The sequence below is a fragment of the Mytilus galloprovincialis genome, chromosome 7, assembly GCF_965363235.1.
Source record: "Mytilus galloprovincialis chromosome 7, xbMytGall1.hap1.1, whole genome shotgun sequence".
NCBI classification, from domain to species: domain Eukaryota; kingdom Metazoa; phylum Mollusca; class Bivalvia; order Mytilida; family Mytilidae; genus Mytilus; species Mytilus galloprovincialis.
The window spans coordinates 67,548,437-67,569,274 of record NC_134844.1 but is presented as its reverse complement, the minus strand read 5'-3'; the positions used below and the strand labels follow the sequence as shown (position 1 = coordinate 67,569,274).

The window sequence follows — 20,838 nt, the reverse complement described above, 5'->3', positions numbered from 1 at the left end:
TTCCCCGAATGTTACTGGACGCACCTAAGTGCCGGGGTGATTCGCCGAACTATTCAGAGCCTTCCCGACCCGTAGGAATTTGTAACGAACTTAAACGACTGCGTTCAGACAATGATAGGACATTCCAGCTAATTGAGGATAGTAATCCGACTTTTTCACTTTTCGTTTCGTATCACTGTCTGATCTCAAACAGGAGCTATAATCGGCAATGTGTGAACCCCGCATTAAGAGCGGAACCAACTTGGAACACGTTCAAAACAATCATGATGCGGTTGTGAAGAGATCATGTCGTATTAGAAGCGTTGTTAGATCACAGTAAGGTCGTCGTAAGATTGTAAAGGTCGCTGCACCATCGTATCGACAGCGTAGCGAAAGCGCGATTCTAGTTAGGGAGACTGCACTACGAGTTGACAGCGACTTTACTTCGACATCACTACGCCCATTACGTTCTTACCGAGACCCAAAACATTCTTCCACGACGACTATACCACGTTTATACCACGCTTTTACCACGCTGTTCAAGAACATAGTACGATTTAAGTACGGCAATGCCGTCCTCATCACGATGGTCTTACGTCCATACTGGATCATCATGCTCATTGTCATTGTCATGTAAAATTTTTAAATGCTCCCCAGCTTTCTTTCTTTGTATGTAATTTGTACCTCTTGTCCTTTCTCGCCAACGGCTCAACCACTCTTGACACATCTGTGTCATCCCTTTTATCGTTCACTAAAGCATCGTCATTTGATCTTGATGGACCAGCAATAATAAAGGGATATTAACTGACTGTTTCTGTATTGGCCATGTTATTGATTCGATGTTAGCTGTATTGGACCCGACACTTGAAGAAGAGTCTCGGGTTCAATACAGCTAACTTCGAATCTATAACAGGGCCAATACAGAAACAACCAGTTAATAAGACTATATTATTAAATGATTTTAAGGAAATTAAAAACCCGAAGTAAACGTCTTGTAGTAGCCCATGGGCTAATACGTTTTTATTTTCCATATTGGCCTTGTTCTGTCCGTTTCAATACTTAAAGACGTAACAAAACAACGCAGATTTAACCTGACTGTTTATTTTATGATTTTCATTTAAAAAATGGTCCACTATGTGTATATTTTAAAGCGTTAAATAAAGAGGACCAGACATTTAACCTCTAAACATGAAATTTCTTTTGATCCAATAGCTTTATTGGCTGTAAATTCACCAGGATACTTCATAAAATTGAAAGCCAAGGATGTTAAACTACAGAAATACGTGAGGAGCTATACGATCATTATGATCAATTGTTTTAAACGATATGAATAAGAAAAGGAAGATGGGGTATTATTGCCTTTGAGACAACTCTCCACCAGAGACAAAATCACATAGAAGTTAACAACTATAGGTCACCGTACGGCCGTTAACATTAGAAAAATTCTTACCGCATAGTAAGCTTTTAACGGCCATGAAATAACAAATGTAAAACAATTGAAACGAGAATACTAACGGATTGAATAAAGTACAAGACTATTTATGAACAAAAACATATATGATATAAAGTAATAAAAGGACAAGGATGTACATTTCCGTTACAGTTTTATGTTTTTGATTGTATAAAGTCATATTCAAATACAGGGAAAGTCAATTTGGTGTAATTTACTCTCAGATGGAAAGTGTTTTATAAAACTTTATTTAAAGATGGGTTTTCTATTGAAATAATTGTCTTACTTGAATGTAACACTTTTAAATATATCTTATTCTTAAATAAAAAAGCCAACTAAAGGAATACTAAAGGAGGCTATCTGATGTCTTTGAAATTGAAAGCACGGATAAGACAATAGAAGATATTGCCAAATCATTTTATTTAATGGAGAAACCAACAAAAAAAGTATGTTAATGTTGTGTCAAACATGTCGTTTTACAGCAAAAGAACATTTGATTGCAAGTAAGAATTTTATCCCAATATTTTAGAAATCCTTTTTCTTTGTTTGATGAGGGAAATATATTACTAAAAAAGTTTAAAAAATAAGATATTTCGATACTGACATTTATGTCACAGAGCAAACAGTTTCGACAAGAGGAGAGGCACAATGGGTCCCCATATGAATGCCGATAGTCTATTTAAAATACGTCATACAAAGTTTAACGTAAGACTTGTCTTTTTCAATACAAAGTTAAAAGCATTTAATGTCTGTCAAGGATGTATAATTACTTTAAAATGTGAGCATCTTACTAAAGGAAAGCTAAATTGAGTCAAGGGTTTATTAACGACTTAAAATGGGTAGCATTTCCAATTAACATCATTGTCTCATTTCTGTCGACCAAAAATCGTGAAAATGCAGGTCAAATGAATTACATTAGCGGAGTACTCGTGTCATTGATAAGTCTCGACGTACAAAGTTAAAAGCTCAGTATCTTCAGGTATTCTGTTTAGTACTTTCACGGGAAATAAAAAATATCATCAACGTTTTAGAACATGTATTATCTTCTCACAAGTTTGGTGCATAACGTTTTCATGTACAGGAAATTTTCTAAGTTTCCATAAAGAATTTGAATCATTTGATAAACTTTCAAAGTTTTATGAATTATTTCTGTATATCCGCTTTATAGATTATCGGTTAGTGTATTTAGTATCGGGTCGGTCAAAACAACGACTTAGGTATTTGCATTTCTGTATATGGGACTCGTGCAAATTGTTACACTGTGAACTAGCACGTTTACATATGGGTCAGTGTGTCTGTATAAAAAAAAACAGGATTAAATTCAAATTACACTTGTATGTTCTCGTCCTCATCAGCATGTTTTATTTGTCAGCAAGTTGTGAATCACCATCAACATCATCAAAATATACATGTACCCCCGTTTTTTGTCTAATTATTTGAATAAACTACAGAATGATTGTTCCTTGTTCATGCAATTGTACATGCAATAGATCTTATTATTCGCCAGTAAAAAAGGAAGCTTCCTACGGAATTTTATTGGCATTTAATGAATGTCGATGAAGATACATGTTATAATCAGCTCTGAATAGTAGCTTAACTATTAGGAGTAACTAACACAAACTGTACTTGTATATTGTCAGCAAAACGTAGAATATAATAAAAATAAGAAGAAACTTTACTTTTGTTCTGTTTTTTTGGGCTTTGTTTTTTCGCGTCGGGGGTACCTATAGACCAAATCTAGAAGTTTTTGCAACTACTCTTCTCGCTTAACAAGTCGACAACATATTGGGAGGTTAATATTTATTTTGACAAAATCTTGTTTGCAATTTAAATCCCGGTGCACTGAATCTGTACACCAAAAACATGGTGTATGTAGTAAATTATCTTCTATACACACAACATAGACAAATAATAAATTGTTTAATAAGGTCTAAGAATGGTTATAATGTAAAGAAAAAGGGATGAAAATAAAAACCCAATCTGATCTAAAGAAATCAGATTAAATAACTCCGAGTTGATATCAAACGATATCCAATTATCAGTCCCTAAACAACTTATAATTAAAATAAAATAATTAATGTAATTTATAAGAACGTCTCCATTATATTTTCTCAAATAAATTGTCCAAATGTGTAAACTGCATAAAATATTCAGCATTTTGACACTACAATAATGAAACATAATAGAACAATCTGAAACATATTTTTTTTAGAAAATTTATGTTATTCTAACGAACTTTCATGGAAAACGGAATTATTATTAGTTCCAAGAGCATCTCTGCACGTATCCATACTAGAATGGATGTGCATTTGATTAATTGGTTTAATACATTATGGCATTGTACAGAAAGCAAAACAAACAAAACATTTTCCATAATTTTTTATTGCATTTTATATATATAACAAAGCGTTATAACGATCAATTAAGGACACCAACTCTGATCTAGAGTCCTATTGGTTGACATATAACAATCGTTGAGTTAAACTAATGCATGATATTTATTTTTTTATAGATCAAATAGAATGCATGGCATTGATAGACCTATCTCAGCTTTTATTAAATTCAATAGTTTTTGTAAATTTTGAAAGTTTTCAACGGCAAAAATGTGATCAGGTGTAGGTTTACTAACATACGATGTCAATTCCTTGTTGCCACTCGCAGAAAAGCTTCCAATTGTTAATGCAAATACAGTTGCTTTAGCATGTAAAGCTGGCAATACTGTTGAAAGAGGTTTCCCACAGTTAGCTCTCCGATCAGTTAGAATTAAAACTTCATGTTTGGTACCTTCACGCATGCCTGAAAAGATCAATGAACAATATGTAATTACCGTTCTTTGTTTCTTGAAATACAAAACAAAACCGTTTTCATACAAAGAACAAATACATTATTAACACCATTGGAAAAAAAACTAAAGTAACATGTTTGAAACGTCCATCATCATAACACACACACACACGCGCACACAGACATTGTTGGTATGTAAACATATTGAAGTCGTCATTTAACAGGAGAAACATACACGCACACCAGTCAAATAAGAGTAAAACAAAAACAAATAAATTAATAGAGTCATTTTTTAATAGTTTTGTTTGTTTTGTGTGCATAAATGCCTGTCAGTTCCTCTGTATCTAATGGCTAATGAGCTATATTTGATCTAATAGATCCAATAGATCACCTTAGCTGTATTTGGCAAAACTTTTAGGAATTTTTGTTCTCAATGCTTTTCAACTTCGTACTTTATTTGTCCTTTTTAACTTTTTTGGATTCGAGCGTCACTGATGAGTCTTTTGCAGACGAAACGCGCGTCTGGCGTATATACTAAATTTAGTCCTGGTATCTTTGATGAGTTTATTTCATTCTTTGACTGATGACTGGTACTGCAGTATTGGTATTTTCCCCTTTTAACTGGTTAAAAAATAAATCTTACCTTTTGACGAATTAAACATCTGTATAGCCTTGTATAAAGCATCTCCTGTACACGTACGAGTAATGGAACCTATATATTGTACTGACTTTAATGCTGCCTTGATCTCTAATATATTTCTGTTATCATCAAAGTCAAATTCTTCTTTCACTATACTAGAAAACTGAATAAAAAGTAAAAACACAAAAATACTGAACTCCGAGGAAAATTCAAAAAGGAAAATCAAAAATCAAAAGGCAAAATCAAAAGTCCAAACACATCAAACGAATGGATAACAACTGTCATATTCCTGACTTGGAACAGGCATTTCCTAATGTAGAAAATGGTGGATTGAACCTGGTTTTATAGCTAGCTAAACCTCTCACTTGTATGACAGTCGCATCAAATTCCATTACATTGTCAACGATGCATGAACAAAACAAACATACTCAAAGAGTAAAAATGTCAAAAATAGGGGTACAACAGTCAATATTGTGTTATCATCTTAATATCACTACATAAACAACAAATGTAACAAAGTAGCACATAAAGGCATTCATCAAATTTAACATTCTCATTTTGCTTTTCTTATACGGCTGAATTTATCTATGTAAAGTCTACCCATAAATGAAAGAAGGTTTTCATTACTGGTGTAAAATTGCGCGTTTGAAATTCGCACAGGTAGACATAAAAATAATTTTGTCGTATGACGGCATACATAAATGCAGACTCACGTAAAGTAGATATAACAAAAAACAGACTTACAGTAAAAATAATAAATAAAATAATGGTGTGGTTCAAAGTATGACGGGACACATAAGTACAGGTTCACGTCAAATACGGCTGAATTTATATATGTAAAGTCTACCCATAAATGATAGAAGATTTTCATTACTGGTGTAAAATTGCGCGTTTGAAATTCGCACAGGTAGACATAAAAATAATTTTGTCGTATGACGGCATACATAAATGCAGACTCACGTAAAGTAGATATAACAAAAACCAGATTTAACAGTAAAAGTAATAATAATAATAAATAAAATAATGGTGTGGTTCAAAGTATGACGGGATACATAAGTACAGTTTCACGTCAAATGTATATCATAAAAAACAGACTAAACAGAAAAAGTAGTCTTATTGAATAAAATAGTTTAGTCATTCATAGTATGTCAAGATCCTTAAGTAAAAGTAATATCAATAAATGAAATAATTTTGCCGTTCAAAGTATGTGGTTTTACGTAATTCACTTCTAATGAATATCTAAAACAGACATATAAAAGAATACTATAATACGTAATTAAGATGATAACAAACGTCAGTACGCAAAATCTATACTTCAAGACCATCTTGTATTATTTGTGAAGTTGATACGGAATATTTATCAACAAGTTCTGGGTATCTTCCGATGAACTTTTTTAGAAAAAGGACGAGACGTTCTTTGACATACCCCTGGTTCATCAATTTTCTGCTCAGACACTTGTGACGTTTTACAAAGTCTGAGTAGGAGCTGCAAGCTCTTGAATACCTAATAAGTTGGGAAATGTATATTCCATATGCAGGTGAAGTTGGTATATTACTACTAAGGTGGGGGAAATTGATAATTTCAAAATTAAAATCGTCTCGTTTGTCATAGATTCTGGTACTGAGATGACTGTGTATGTCAAATTCGAGGTATAAGTCTAAAAATGAGGCAGAGGAAGCCGTGTCTGTGGTCTCTTTAATTTCTAGTTCTGGTGGGTATATTAATGGAATCCAATCAGAAAAGTTCGGATTGTTAATGGAAAGAACATCATCAATATATCTGAAAGTGAAATTAAATAACCTGGCTTCTTTGATCTTCTTGTTTTTGACAAGTGTCTGAAGGAACTCCGATTCATATGAAAATAAGAAGAGGTCGGCAAGGAGAGGCGCACAGTTCGTTCCCATAGGAATGCCGACAATTTGTTGAAAAAGTCTACCTCCAAATTCAACAAATATGTTGTCAATAAGAAACTCCAGCATACTGATCACTTGTTCCTCTGTGTAGTATGTTTTACCCTTTTGTTCCTTATTAACAAAATATGCCTTATGGTATCCAAAAGTGATAAATTTATAGCGTATGCTACCATTTTTATGATGAAAAGCATTGTGAATTATTTCTTTTAGACGGGTTTTCAATTTCACATGGGGAATGGTTGTATACAAGGTTGAAAAATCAAAAGTTTTAATAGAACTAATTTCAGAAAAAGACCGAGATTTAAAATTATCCAGAAGTTCTTTAGAGTTTTTCAGAATCAACATATGGTCAATACCACTACGTGAGTAAACAGTTTCACAGTATATCTGAAGACCCTCTTTAACTGCGGACAGAATTTTAGTCAATCTAATGGACAATTCTTTAGTAGAACAAGCAGATGAGCCGGCAATGTACCGTTGTTTGTACGGAATTTTGTGAAGTTTAGGTATCCAATACAAACAAGGTAAGTCCTCAGATTTGTTGTTCAATGCAATGTTCATAGAAGCCATGAAGGACTTATGATTCGCCAAAATCTCATCCTTGTCAAATGATATGTTTTTGTATGTGGGATTACCTGAGTGTTCATTTATTCCTAATTCTTTTATAAGACACTCGTAGTAATACGATTTACATACAAAGACAATATTATTTGAAGCTTTGTCCGCAGGAACAACAACATACTTATCTTGAAGAGATGATAGACATTTCACAGCCTCTTTGTCACTGAAAATGGACATAGGTCGATCATTCACACAGTTTTTCAACTTATGAATGCGACGTTTTATCAGAGACCTGATTGTTGACCCATTCTGACAAAGTGTCCAGTAGCACTTCTTCCCGCTTAGCCCATGCTCTGGCGTAGTTCTCAATGGAATCCATAATTATTTTGAAGTTATGGTTCCAATTGATGTGTTGGGGCTCTCTAAACTTAGGACCACGAGAAATCACCTTTCGGAGATTTTCATGTTGAATTATGTTTAGATCCCCAGTAATAACATGGCCAGAGGGCTGTAATTGTAAGGCGAGTTGGAACAGTCACATGTCAGAGGTTTATTTAGGTATTGTACTAAATCAAGGTCCTGTAATGCTGTAATGCCTGTAAAATTAACTGTTTAAGATATTGAATTATTTAGAACACTTTCTATTTTTTTACCCAAAAGAATGATTTAATGGTTATAAATTTTATATATTTTTATATATTCTTTTATGTGTTATCTTATCCGAAATTTTATGCATTTTTAATGCATTTTTATTTTTATGTATATTATTTTTTAACTTCTCTGTAACATTTGTACTTGTATTGTTTTATGATATTTATAAACTATCAATCTATCATACAACTATATTTGTACTTATTCATTCAATATCCGAATAAGCTAAAAAAAACTTACATCTGTACTCTTTAAACTCCGTATCAGTAGGACAAGGCTCACCGTTATTGTCGTGATTCCCAAGACAGTCAACTTTTTCTTTCATGAAGGAAAACCCATCATAGGAAACTATCTGCAAAGCTAGGACTAATACTATTAGATCAAAACGACCCGTAATGATTCCACGGGATAATACTGTATAGTTATCGCGCAATGGAAAAATTAATATCCAGCAAATCTTAACACAATGATAAATTGATAAGAGAAAATGTATTCTATATACTATTTCGATTTCCGCAAAATTGAACTAGCCAATTAATGATTATTAAAAGGCTTACTCAATTACAAAACAAAAAAAATGTTTTTCTATGTCGTATATTCTTCTGGCGAAGGCTTTTCAAACTAGCGTATGCACATATAGACTTCAGTCTTCCTGATCATGTAAACCGCAACAACATATATTTATCGTTGTTATGCGCATTTCAATTGTCAGGTTTCACAATGATGACCTTAATAGTTTACAAAGTCAAAAGTAAAACAGAATGAGACAATATGTATATATATATAGACAATAACTGTTTAGTGCCTTTAAATATCAGCTGTATTTGTACGAGGTTAGGAAACAAGGTGTATGCGAGCTTTTAGCGAGCTATTACACCTGTTTCGAGCCGAGTACAAATACAGCTGATATCTAAAGACACTAAACAGTTATTGTCTTTATCCTGCAATTGATTATGTATATTATTTGTGTTTTGAAAGACACAAAAACACATGTTTTGCATTTATTTTGATTTGAAATCCCTTGAGGCCCGTGTAGTAATACGATATGTAGCAATCACACATTCAGCAGAAGACGGGTTCGCAAAAAAAGTATCTGGAATGGTCAACAATAATACATCGCTCAAGGTGAATAATTATCTATTTTAACATAACAACTAATTTCAACAATAAAAACAAATAACAAAACATTGTCCAATTTGAGACAGGAGTATACGATTTGTCCTACGCTTCAGTCTCGACATTTACTAAAAATGCATGCTGAAATTGACATGGTTGTTTTTGTTACACATTCATACACATTCAAGTTTTGAAATCGGTAGTTGTCATCGTAGAAAAGACTGTTGTTCATGTGTGTATGTTTTCAGAAAATTGGTGTGATTCTTATTGATCTAAAGAAATGTTTGAAAACAAACAGGACGTATAAAAGTAATCGTTAATTCGCAATTGATACGTCTTTGGAATGCGACTCCAATACACATTCTGAGGTCACGTAGGTTCATACAATACTCAGTCCTGCAGCGGGCGGAGCTTTTAAGCGATATCTGTATATTATACAGATACAGCATAACAAAATCTGTAGGCTGTATCTGTATACCAGAATACCCAATTGCAGGATAAATTCAAATATGGAGTAACCATACTATACAAGTTATTAAAATAATCGGTCGGCATAATACAATAAAGTTTCAATACTCATGTTCTGGAGTTCAGTATTTTTGTTATACTTTTTTTTTCTTGTTTTTTTTAAGAAATGTACTGTGATATAATAAAGATAATGATTTTTCCCATATGACATTGCTTAAAATAAAGAAGCATGCTTATTTTGATGTTTTCAAATTTTTAACTTTTTTCATTTTCATACAATACGTATATATTAAAGAGACATTATATGATTGTGAATGACAAAATATCAAAAAGACCATATGACGTGGATACCAGCAACTTTGGTCTGTCGATCCCTACATTCGGCAAATAGGCACCTCTAATAAAGATCTAGCCCTTCTTTACGACTGTTTCTTTACATGAGATGATCTTATTCCGTACGTGCAGTAGCAATCTGACAACATACGAATTTTTTTTTATTATACGCATTTTATAACTAAGTATTGCCCAACGAAAATGGATATTATGCATTAGTGAGAAAACATCCATCTTATCTAAAATGATGTATCACAATTATTTAACACGAATGAGACATGGTACATATATCAGATAAGAATAAGCATTTTGCAGATATATATCTCAACGGGAATCATACCACATTTCCTTATTTTTATATTTATCAACTGTATGTTGTAGCAATAATTATCAAATAAAATTTTATAAATATATATCAAAATCGAAAAATACCCTCAGCAGACGGCTTGATTATTTTGACTAGATGAGTTGCTAGTTAACTTTTGTATTGTTTTGATCCTGAAAAATTCAGTTTTTTAGAATCATGGTGCCCAGAATGAGATGAGTTCAAAAACCATCATAAGTTTCCGATACAGCTATATGACCGAATCGTTTACACACTATGTCTCAATTAATTTTTGTATATTACTGTTATAGCGAATGTTTCCAAAAATTATGAAGGTAGAGGAGGAACAAATTATTTAATCAAAAACTTGAATAAGTTGTACATTGACGCATTAGATGGTAACCTTAAGTCTATTGTTTACAAGTGTCGTAAATAGAAGGATTTTATAATACTATTTTGTTGTTTCCTCATAACGGACATATGTCTTGTTTATACAAATCTCTCATGTACATGTATTTTATGTTTATAACGAATGACCGTTATTTTTTATTAACGTAATTGTGTTCTTTTAAATAACAAAAACAAATCTATAAATATGTGCTTTTTAAGATTAATTTGTGTTATAATATGGTTTTTCCATCATAGTGTTGTATATCATCAAATGATATGTTTTTTTAATCAAACGCACAACGTTGATTTTTTTTTGTCTGATAACAAATACTTGCAGTTGCAGGACACATTTAAACGCAGACAGAAATTGATTAACAATTGTTATCAGATGGCATTAATACAACGTGTCCGTTTTATATTTCATAAGGATTACTTGGTTTTTAAATCTTCTTTTGTTTAAGTTTAATCGAAAATGTGTCAAATTGATAATCCTAACAGTGTATCACTTAATAAGAGTATTTTATTTTGTGTTATTTTTTACAGCGTTGACGACGTCTCATTTATTCTCTTAGCCTTTTCCATGTACATGGCAATAATGACATGCGTAACCATCAATTCCTGATGAACTTTGATGTGTATTTTGTCTATTGAATTCAGTTTGGTTGATTGTGTAATGGCCTAACCATTAAGAATAACCGATGATTAACCTCAAGCAGAAATGACTATCAGGTCCTGATACTTTAATCAAGAAACAATCTAACAAATAGTAAAAAGCTGAAAATACAAAACAAAATACAATTTTACAATGTGTTGAATTAATCTTATAATGTAGGAAACGTAAAAAATAAATACTAGTACAGTCCAATGAACGCAAAACAAAGCTGCAATAACAAAGGTGAAATTACCCGTATATCACGGATAAAGAGTTCAAATATGTGATAAATGGTTTGAAGGCATCACATACAAAGTTATTAATGTAAATCACTCTGTGATTAGCCATAAATTGTGTCCAAGATGACGATTGTCCTTAAATGTCCTCCAGTTCTGTGAGAACCTTACATTTCAGTTTGAGATACGTGTGAGAAAGTTTACAACTAAAAAACAAGGATTCTCCCCGGTCGTCAAAGCTTGTTAAACGGGAGAACAACAGGTCCTTACGTTGGAGAAATCTAGTTATCGCCGATGTATGATTGATTTGTTGCTGGTTTGCAACAGACATTTCCTCTGAAACGCCTTGTTTTTGGTGTACAGCAAGGGTCTCCTCTGAAACGCCTTGTTTTTGTATGTCAGTTACTGTTCCCAGATCTGGGAATAAAGTAAATTCTGGTGACTAAGTATCTGTAAGCAGCTGCTTCTTTGACTGATGACTTGGATGTTATCTCAAATTGGGCAAGATCATGGGCTGTTCAATTTAACTCTAAGAAAACTAAAAATATTGTATTTACTAGAAGAGAAAGGGAACACCCACCTGTATTTTTAAAGATAAACAGGGAAGTGGTTGATAAAATAAATATTCACTGTCATCTTGGGATAACATTTCAGTCATCAGCTTCATGGAACTCACATATTGGTATTATTTATAAAAAAAAATGCTCTCTCCTATCTGTGCTTCGTTAAGTTAAACATTTATTAGATAGGAGTTCACTTATACGTATTTATTATGCTTTTATTATACCTATATTAGAGTATGGTCATGTTGTATGGGGCTATTGCTCCCAGGACGAGTCTGAGCTTCTTGAATATATTCAAATAGAAGCCGCTAGAATTATTACAGGTTTACGACGTAATTCCTCCAGACAAAAACTTTATATAGAATTAGGTTTAGAAACTCTGGAGAATACACGTAATAAAAATAAGCTTATACTATTCTACAAAATATTAAATGGGATGACACCTGCATACTTATATGAGTTAGTCCAGCCATATCTTCCAACGCAAACCCCTTATACTTTGAGGAATGAAAATAACACTTTTCATCCGCCTCTTGCTAGAACTAGCTCTTATTTTAATAGTTTCATTCTTTCCACTATAAGACTTTGCAATAGTCTTCCTTTGAGTTAGGTAACAAAATTCCACAAGTTTGGGTATATTTAGAAGTGGACTGGAAAAGTTTTATAGGACTGATGATATATTTAAACCTTTCAACTATGGGATAAGGAAACTTAATATAAGTCATTGTCAACTCAGAAATAATGTTAGCAACCTAAAATTTCATCTGTTTAATCAGTTCGTATCCAAGAACACTTGTTGTGCAAACTGTAATCACCCTGTTGAGGATAACAAACATTTCTTTTTCATTTGCCCTAAGAACAATGATGTAAGCAAGACAGATCCCTCTTGATTCCATCAACTCCATTGCAGATAATGTTGATATAAATATTGAATTATTACTTTTTGGAAACAGATTATTTTCATATGATATGAATATTGCTATTTTTAAATCTGTTCAGAAATATATCAGTGACACTCAACGTTTTGTTTGAAACTTAATTATTTTTTGTTTCATTTAGTTTTATTTTTTATTTTTTCTCCTCCACTTAAACATTAATTCATTTTATCCACTAAGCAAGCTTAGTGTCTCTTTCAAGCCATATATATATGTTTCTAATGACTTATAAAGGATATTTGCATGTTTCAAGGTTCTTGAATACATGATGAGTGATTGCCTATATACTTAAATATATTTTGCATTTAGTAAGTAACACTGTAAACATATATTTCCTCGTGTGTGCTCATAAGTAGTAAGCATGTTCCACTATATTGCATTATTTTAAATACAGTTGTTATAATTGAATTATACCTTGAACATGTAATATGGAGAGAGATTTTATAAGATGTGCCTGTTGCTCAATCCTTTTCATATCTTAATGCGTAAAATATGTTTAAAATCAAAATCTGTAAGCAAGACATCAGGTGTTTGTAAAGGCAAGTTCAATGTCACGGATGGCACGAACTCTGGAGCTTCATGACTAAGCTCAACCTTAACCGGTGTTTGCGTTTTTCTATTGAGGGACTGTCACTTCCTGTACGGCAGATATTTCAGGATGTTTATTGACGAAAGCTTGCAAACTTTGGAGCGGGTCGTCCGTCTCGTCAGGAAGATCGTCTAATGCTTGGCTGTCCTCTAGGACACACTTATCGGCTTCTGCGTCTGTAGCTTCTCTCTGTGTTTCGAAAAGATTCAAATTGGTCTTTAGTTCAGCCCTTTCCCGAATTACATATGCAGCCTCTTGTTCTAGTTGAGCTTTTCTTGTGCGTATGACCTATTGTTCTAGTTCAACTTTTCTTTATGCAGCCTATTCTTCCATTTGAAGTTGTTTACGTAAGGCTTCTTGTTCCATTTGCACTTTTTTACGTAAGGCTTTTTGTTCTGTTTGAATGGCTTGTTGCTCCATTTTGGCTTTCATTTGAGTTTGTTTAAACAGAGCCTGGTTCTCTAATACGGCCTCCTGTTTAAGGGTAAAGGCATGTTTTTCGGCCAAGACTATTTTAGATTTAGCAGCTTCTGCTATGGCACGCGTCCTCTGTGCTAGGCTTGACATGTCGGAGACATTTGAGCTTCCGCTATGGGAGGTTTTCTTCCTCCTTAGATGTCTCCGTTTTTTGTGGATTTAGCCTGTGTCATGGCAAGGCGATGTTCGTATAAGGTTTCCATGGCTAGGTCCACTTTGGACAGCAAATATATCCAATGAGAGAGTACATGCGTCAATGTCCTTTAGTCTGACCAATGTTCTGGTCCTTTTCAGAAAGTTCTGGTATTCATCTGTGAGCCTACGATAATTAGTACAGGCTTTTACAACTTTGTCCTGGGCTGTTGAGAGTTGCTGGAGCTCGTTAGGAGGCGTGGTGACTTCTAATAACTGGGATTCTATATCTAACCAGAGGGTCTTTAGTTCCTGACAGAACCTGTCACGTTTTTCTGTGAATGTTCACTGGCTTTTTTTCCGTGAGGTCACGTACTCGACTAGTCGCGGGATTTTCATCTACATTCGACGGGTTTTCGCTAGGCTCTCCACTATCTATTTGCAGCTCCGCTTCTGTGTTGAGCTCTGTTTCGTCTAAGGGTCATCTTGGCGTTCTGCGTGATCATAGTCCATGTTTCCTAATTAACTAACGGATAGTAAGCTGTTGCCAACGTAAGTGGTTTGCTGTCTGGTACACACAAACTGTGTTGCGTACTGCCGATGAAACAGCTAACAACGTTGCAACGTTGTCGTTCCTTGTCTGGATATGTATAGACAGGTTGTCGTCAATTTACTGCACGCCGAGGAATGACGTTTTATTGCAGGGCACAACAGGAAGGCTGTAGACTTAGAACTGACGTGGAGTGGCGTAATCTGTGAGACACACCCGGCAAGTCGTAGACTTTTTACTGTAATGGTCTGACCATTAAGAATACCGGCGTTTAAGCACAAACGGAAAAAATTACCAGGTGCAGAAACTTTAATCAAGAACCAATCTAACAAATGGTAAAAAGCTGAAAATACAAAAAAGAATTTTACAATGTGTTGAATTAATGTTATAATGTATGAAACGTAAAAAAATAATAATATCACAGTCCGTTGATCGCAAAATAAAGCTGCAATTACGAAGGTGAAATTTCCAGTATATCACAGATAAAGAGTTCAAATATGTGATGAACGGTTAAAAGGCATCAGATACAAACTTAGAAATGTAACTCACTCTGTGGTTAGACACAAATTGTGTCCAAGATGACGTTTGTCCTGAAATATCTTCAGTTCTGTGATGACCTTGCAGTTCAGTTTGAGATAACGTGTTAGAAAGGGAATAGGTACATGTAACGATGATAACGATATTTGAAGTTTTTATACGGTTTAGAGATGAATAACACTCCTAGATCAGGAACAAATAAACATATTGAGAATAAAATTTAACGAACTATGTAAATTGAGGAACGAGATAACCGAATAGATTGATCGTTGGTTACTTAACGTCCAAAGCCTAATTGGTCAGGCATGTTCAAAATGAGAGCAATATACAATAAATACAGTAAATTTTGTCCGCATGAAGGTCGGGGAAATTTGGACTGCCACTGAAAAATGAGGGTATATTTTTAAAGGGACTGACATTTTACCGTGCAAAACGACACCTACGGACCCCGAATATAGATATTGCATTGGTTAATGAAATGCAGAGAGCGTGCAAGGCATTAGATTTAAAGTCCCCATTCTGACTAGACGTGGCTGTGTAAAAAAATATGTTTAATCCTTAAGGGTTTCACTGACAGTCGAAAGAAAATCAAACTGCCCATTTTTCTATTTTCCAGTCACTCTTTAGGAGAATTGAAATTTGAAGTCTGAAATACATTCAACAGCACATATTTGTATTTGTAGAAATAGTATAATACGAAGACTTAAATATTTTCCGGGAATAATCGCCTATAACTGAAATGCGAATCTCTGTAATATTTGCTGTGTGCTTAATCTGAGTACATTAATGTGTATTTTGGTGTTGTTTTTATTTTTTGGTTGCCCCACCTACGATAGAAGAGGGGCATAATGGCTTTGTTTTCGGTCTGTGTGTGCGTTCGTTCGTCCGTCCATCCGTCTGTCCCGTTTCAGGTTAAAGTTTTTGGTCAATGTAGTTTATGCTTAAGTTGAAGTCCAATCAATTTGAATCTTAGTACACATGTTTTTGTAACGATGAATACATATAAAGCCTACTTTTTGGCACTCTATATTTGATTAAGTGATGACAGTTTCAAGTCCAGGGTCAAATATCATGGTACTGCTATTTACTTTACACAGCTTGTACTAGACTAAACCGAAAATAGATTTTCTATATTTTTCTCAGTATCAAATTGCATAGAATCAACACGCAAAACACACATTATCATTTTAAGAATCATACAAAAAAAAGTCATATAAAAAGCTGTTCCATAAAAGATCACGCTAAAATTTGTCAGTCGTTATATCTCTAACAAGCATGTTGGTTTCTTGGATTGTGGTCCTTCATATGGTGACTTTTGCAGTCGCGACGAGTTCTTGTCGAACAGCAGACGGTAAGTAGTTCTAGTCTAGATAAAAACTAAAGATACTTATTCAAAACAGAATACACTTGGTATAAGCTAAAAAAGACAACACGGAATAAATTGGAAAACAAAAACTTTTCTGATCGAAATTATTTAAGACGAAATCAAAACAAATAAAATGAACGAGAGTGTGACATTCAAATTTGTAGCATTATTAGGGATGATTTCAGCTTTAAAAACTAGCTATATACATTATTTATTAGTTGTAATTGGCTTTGAACTAGCTTTCAATACCTGCCAGACAGTACTCTTATTTGGCATAAACTACTCTTATTCGGTGCTTTGTTTCTATTGATTTTAGATTGATTTGTTTGGGTCCCTCATACCGATCTTTTGAGTTACGCAAATTTCTACTGTTTTAACAGTTTGTTCTTATGTTGTGCTGTGGCTCCACTGTTCAAGGTCAGATGAGGATTAAACCTGCCCATTTCTTGTGTTGTCCCATGTCTAGAGCATGTAGTTCCGTCGTTGTCGTTGGGTCCTGTCTATCATATTTGTTTTTCATTCATTGTTGTGTTGTGCATTATGCCGCTGCTTCCCTCCATTGAATTGTTATATACATTTGTATGCCAGGGTCTTTTATAGTCGACTATACCGTATGGATTTTTCTCACTGTTGAAGGTCGTATAGCTGCCTATAATTGCTTTCATCCACTCCATTTGAACTCTGGAGGATAGTTGTTTCACTGGCAATCCTATCGCAACCCTTTATTTTTATGTACATGTAGGTAGATAAAATGAGTACTTAGTATTGTTGTTGTAATTTAGTAATCCAAATAGGATTTCTCTGTACTTCTATCAATCTGCTAATCTCAAAAAAGCTCTAAGTAATTTACAATATAATGTTTGTAGCATATAAAAGTAATTAAATAATTATATTTTGTTTTGTAATTTTATATGGTTGTAAAAGTTTGAAATATTAACGCATCTTTAAAAATAAGACCCTGTGGCGTTTTATACAATAAGCGCTGGCAACCGTTTACATCCAAATATAATTGCAAAAAGGCATTGTATTTTTAATTGAAAAACAAAAAGTCAAAAACAATCTAATAGATCGGTTATCCGATTTTCTTCATTTTTATTTTGTAAAATTTCAGATGCTCGATAATAAACGATATGTAAATCAAGCTAATAGAGTTCCCTCGTAGATTGCCGGTATAATGCACACAAAAGAATTCAGAAAAAATATATTAGCAAACGGGATTAAAGCGAGTAATTTTTCTTAAATGAGCAACATAACGACATCCATAAACGTTTACTCATATTGAGTTGAATGGACAACATTTTTTCATTTTGTTTTCTATTTTATTTGTATTCAATTTGAATGTTGTACGATTTCCAGTCATTCACAAATGAGCAGAACACATACCGCATAATAAGCTATAACAGGCATGACAAAACGTGAAGCAATTCAAATATCAGGCTGGCTTTAAAATAATTCTAAAAGATAATAAAATAAGTGAACATTGTCATAGAAATGCGCTTGAACATGAACACACACTTTAATACAAAAAGTCATGTACAATTAATAAATCTGTACGAAAACAGCTAGAAAAATATGGCATGGTATAATTGGTTGCAAAAATTCGATATTTTTCATTTAAATGCAATATTTTATATTTAATTGATATATTTCTTCATTTAAATGCAATATTTTTTCATTTGAATGGTATATTTTTTTCATTTAGATGCAATATTTTTTATTTAAATGGTAAAATTTTTCATTTAAATGGTATATTTTTTTTCATTTAGATGCAATATTTTTTATTCAAATGGTATAATTTTCCATTCAAATGGAATAATTTTTCCTTCAAATGGTATAATTTTCATTCAAATGCAATATTTTGTATTCAAATGGTATAATGTTCCATTCAAATGGTATAACTTTCCATTCAAATGGTATAATTTTTCATTCAAATGGTATAATTTTTCATTCAAATGGTATAATTTTCATTCAAATGCAATATTTTTTATTCAATTGGTATAAAAAATCATTTGCATGCAATATTTTTAATTCAATCAGCAAGGTATAATAGTTTTTTTATTTTCATGCAATAACTGCATCATGGGAAATTCTTTGACTGCTAAAAGTCAAATTTGCAACAACGTTTGTGATTGGTCGGTATTTCAGTATTTGGATTTTTTTCCCCTTTCTTTTCTAAACTTGAGTGACCAAGAATTAAAAAAAACGCGTCAGCCTCAGAATATCGCCCATCTAACTAAAATTTGGCGTTCGTGCGAGCTCGTTCACTGGCAATTTATGCCAATAATGGCCAGGCAGAGCAAAAAATGCGAGTGACAAATAATAATAATTAATTTGACACACAACTTGTTCATGGATAGAAACAGATGCCTGCATGCATTGCAAAAACATCTCCAATAAAAACCCTTACTGAAGAAACTCCCCTACAGTCTTCACATTGAAGTGAACAAATATATAGCTAGTACCCCCTCCCCCTCAAAGTCCAGATACATGTTATTATGACGTTCTTTTGTGCTACATGTATATTATTTTTTTTTACTTTTCTTGATCCTTAGAGACGTTGCAGGAGGGCAAACATGAAAAAAGAATAAAAAGTCTTCCAGGACGTTATGATTATTTGAGCTAAGCCACCTCTTTTTTGCTACATGAAGAAAAAAAATCACCTAATTACAACATTAGAACCAGCAGAGACTCCGACGTGACAAGTAGAGACCTAAGCTCCGGAACTAATTCTTTAATAAAGACAATTCAGGATCAATTGGAACTAGTTACTAACCCATGTTACAACAATAGTCCTATGACATATATATGACTTCACTGTATGAGGCGTGAACTTCATATTTAATACTATCTATAATATGTGCTCTCATGTATCATGCCAAGAAATCCTAGCTAAAAATTCCGGTCGACCTCCTACGGCACCCATTAGAAGTTAAAGATTTGATTTCATTCAACAAATTATTAATTTATGACATTCATGTACGTGTCGCTTAGAACACAGCCATATACCAAATGATCAATATTAATCATTCATGTAATTTGCTCTATGGGGTATTTGCAGAATTTCAACGGAGGCAATTTCTTGGCATGGGAGAAAGGTAGAAAGACCATTCACAATTTGTTTTACATTCGTTTTTCTCTTTTAATTAAATAAAAAGAAAAATAAACCTTTCAAATGTAGTGTTCATAAGATAAAAATATTCCCTGTGGACCCCCCCTTTTTTGTGCTCTCTATTTTCAACCCTCGAATTAAGCTTTCCAATCTAATCAAAATTAAAACCTTGCTTTCTAACCAATCTGTTCATGTACCTGACCGGCAACTTTCTTTATTTAATACGAAAATCTACAGGGCCGTTATACACATGCATGTTGTTTGCTTGGAGTATACGCCCGGAAAAAAAAGAAATAGCCTAACTCCAAGATACTATATTCCTGCATCATGTGATTTTTACCACACGGAGCTTACATTAGAGTAAACACCGAATATGGAAAGTGAAACTACAATTTCAAACATAAAGTCCGAAGGCACAAATGAGAAAAAGAAGGGTTTTTTTTTTTTGGCAAAGGGTGCCGGTGTAATTCTCTCTGTGTTCAATAAAATTAACGGTACCAATTTTCTTGCACCAGATGCGCATTTCGACAATACATGTCTCTTCAGTGATGCTCGTGGTCATAATATTTGAAATCCAAAGCTTATATAAAAGATGAACAGCTATAAGCCAAAAGGTCCAAAAAGTATAGCCAAATCCGTGAAAGGAATCAGAGTTTTGCATGAGGGAGATACATTCCTTAATTTATAATAATTTATATCATTTTGTAACAGCAAATTTTAATAACACAAAAAATCCGTATTTTCATGCCAGTACCGAAGTACTGGCTACTGGGCTGGTGATACCCTCAAGACTAATAGTCCACCAGCAGAGGCATTGACCCAGTGGTAGTTATAAAATAAACGGTACCAATTTTCTTGCACCAGATGCGCATTTCGACAATACATGTCTCTTCAGTGATGCTCGTGGCAAAAATATTTGAAATCCAAAGCGTAATATACATGAAATATTTGCCACTGCTCTTTCTTGGTTTTGTGAATTCTAATCCTGAGTTTTCTATCTGTTACTAAGTTATGCCGCAAATCATTTTACATTAAGAATTCGTTGCTGATCAGCTTTTTTTACTGTTTTATTCTCCGAATC

General features: G+C 33.4%; 1 long non-coding RNA gene across 1 annotated transcript; it reads right to left on the bottom strand.

Annotated features, from left to right (window-relative positions):
• Nucleotides 1-3,792: 3,792 nt before the first annotated feature.
• Nucleotides 3,793-8,567, bottom strand: LOC143083527 (uncharacterized). The gene is made up of 3 exons (XR_012980765.1): nucleotides 8,220-8,567; nucleotides 4,857-5,016; nucleotides 3,793-4,225 (listed from the first exon to the last, which is right to left on the bottom strand). It is a non-coding gene; the product is annotated as an uncharacterized LOC143083527 (long non-coding RNA).
• Between the last annotated feature and the right edge of the window lie 12,271 nt (nucleotides 8,568-20,838).